Source organism: Antechinus flavipes, chromosome 3 (assembly GCF_016432865.1).
Source record: "Antechinus flavipes isolate AdamAnt ecotype Samford, QLD, Australia chromosome 3, AdamAnt_v2, whole genome shotgun sequence".
NCBI lineage: Eukaryota > Metazoa > Chordata > Mammalia > Dasyuromorphia > Dasyuridae > Antechinus > Antechinus flavipes.
Window position 1 is genome coordinate 75105725 of NC_067400.1, and position 2803 is coordinate 75108527.

Below are 2803 nucleotides of genomic sequence, written 5' to 3' on the forward strand. Positions count from 1 at the left end.
GCTATGGCCAAATAGAGAATATTTGAGAGAAATGGGTTTTGGCTAGAGAAGATTTAGAAGAGATATGATAACTCTCTTCAAATATTTAAAAGACTAATTTGGGATCAAGTATCGAATGATTTTTTTTGGCTCTAAAGGGCATCAGTATAAACAATGGGCAGAAATTGCTAGGAAAGAAAGATTTAATATAGAAATTTTTAAAAATCCACCAGAATTAAGGGAAAAGATTGTGTATTTGGGGAGCTAGTGGATTTGTTTCACAGGAGAAATTCTAGAAAATATCATAGGTCTTCATAAAAAAGAACAATTCTGATCTCCTCAGAATTGGTGGTTGGTGCATAGTCTTATATTATTATGATGCTGAATCATTTGCCCTGGATTTGAACAGATATTAATTCTATCATTTTTGAGATTATACCCCAATGCTACTTTTCTTAGGTGACTGGGTGATGTAGTGGATAGAAAGCTGGACCTGAAGTCAGTAAGACCCTGATTATGGAAAAGAATAAAATCAAAAGGAGAAGAGGGTGACAGAAGTAATGAGATGGGTGTATAGTGCTGTGGAAACACTGAACATGAGCAGACTCCAGGAGATAATGGAGGATAAAAGGACTTAGCATGCTGTGGTTCATGGGGTCATGAAGAGTCAGACATGATTGAACTGAACAAATGAACAACAACAAAGTAAAAGCTGGGACACAAATACAAATTAACACAATGAGTTATGCAAAGAACAGTTTTTAAAATATGTATAGAATATTGCAATGGGGTGGTTTTTAAATTTTACTTTGTCAGCATGAAGCTGACTGACAAGAAGTAGCAGCTCCTAGCGACAATTCTGAGAAAGCAAAAAAGCTGATTTATATGTGGTCTGTCCACAGACCAACTGTTTGTCTGGTCTACCAGAACACTTTTTCTCCCACCTTCTTTTCCATATGGTATTGAAACAAACTGCTATAAATAAATTTCTTTCTGCATTTATTATTTATTTATGTTGTTAAAATCCACACATAGAAATTAGTCCATTTTCAAAGGAGTTAGCGATTGGTAGTATAGACATCCAAAATATAGACAAATGTTTGATTAATGATTTATATATACATATATATTTAAATATATGTTTATTGTGTGTATTATTGTTTCATGGGAATAGTATGTATAAGTGAGTTCCAAAGTTTATTGATATAGTATTTTCTTCTCATTGGTAGAAGTCAATGCCTTGCTTTTGACAAGATATAGGACAGATTTGGTAAAAGCAAGAGAGGAGAAGTATATTTTCCTCAAGTCTTTCTGTGATGTAGATTAATAGGAATGGGATAAAGCAGGAGAGAAAAAGTGGGGGGAGAAGATAAGGAAGGAATTCACAGGTAGAGAGAGGTTAAGTAATAGCAAGATTAATTAAGGAGTAGAATTAAAGTAGAAGACTTATCAGGGATAGGTAATAAGAGACATACACAAATATTATAACATGGATCAGGAGTAGAATTTATTAGGAAAAAAAGTAAAGCAAGTAATCATTGATCTTAAAGTCAAATTTAAAGATTCAATCAAGAGAGAAATCGATATTATATATCAGCCATATTAATACTGTTTTAGAAGCATGCCTATATGTGTAAATGCATGTGCACATATATGTGTGTGTACATTTATACATGCAGGTGTATGTATATGCATATATATATAGATGAATGTTTATGAATATATAGTATTTATGTATTAATGAATATATGTGTTGTGCATATATGTATGTATATTTATATATAAATATACTTAACTCTAGCCTATTTGGGAGAGGTGGGGATGATGAAAGAGGAAAAAAGAATAAAGTAAAAAGCTCATGGAAAGAACAAAAGAGTAATATACAAGGAAGCAAAGACAAAATGGACAGTTATGAATATAATCTCTTCTATTATTATATATGCTTTCTTGAAATGGAAATTTATTTTGATGTTCTTATAGGCACATGACAATGTTTTTTTTTTTTCCTTTCTGTCTTTATTTTTCTATTTTGTTTTTTTTTTCTTGTTTTGTATTTAGTTTTTAACAAATACATATTTTTAAAATCCTCTTTAAGTCTCTTTGAGTTCTGTAGTCATTTTGGATTCTCCTGGAAAATGTTGATCCCACTTCAGGTTACTACTGAAGGAAAAGACTTTGGGAAAAAGCTGATATGAGAGGAGCTAACAGCTAGGTATCACAATGAATAGAGTACTGGCTTTGGAATTAGGAAGGCTTATTTTTCTGTGATCAAATTTGGTCTCAGATACTTAATAGTTGTGTGATCCTGGACAAGTCACTTAACCCTGTTTGTGTTAGTTTTCTCACCTATAAAATTATATAAAGAAGGAAATCCATGTCTTTGCTAAGAAAACCCCAAATGAGGTCACAAAGAGCTAAATGTAATTCAACAACAAACAAAAAATAATTCTCTATCCTCTCCCTATCCCTAACTTGTTATATTAGAAACTTCAAGCATCTTCATGATCTAGGATTCTCTTTCTTGATTGAACTTTTACTTTATAGTTTCACTGGGAGAGCTCTTTTACTTTATATTGTATGGTTTATTTTCTCCAATGTATGTTTCCTGTGATTTTGCTATGGACTTAGATAAATATGTTTTTGTGCTATCTATGTTCATTGTGGATATGATATTTGGTAAAATAGGAATAAAGTCTTGAATATAAAGTTTGGAATCCTACTTTCCTTCAATAATGGACAGTTATAAGAATCTACAAGCCATATTCATTTGACTAATCTTAAAGGGAACAGAGAGAAATAATTCTAGCCCAGGAACCTCTGCCCT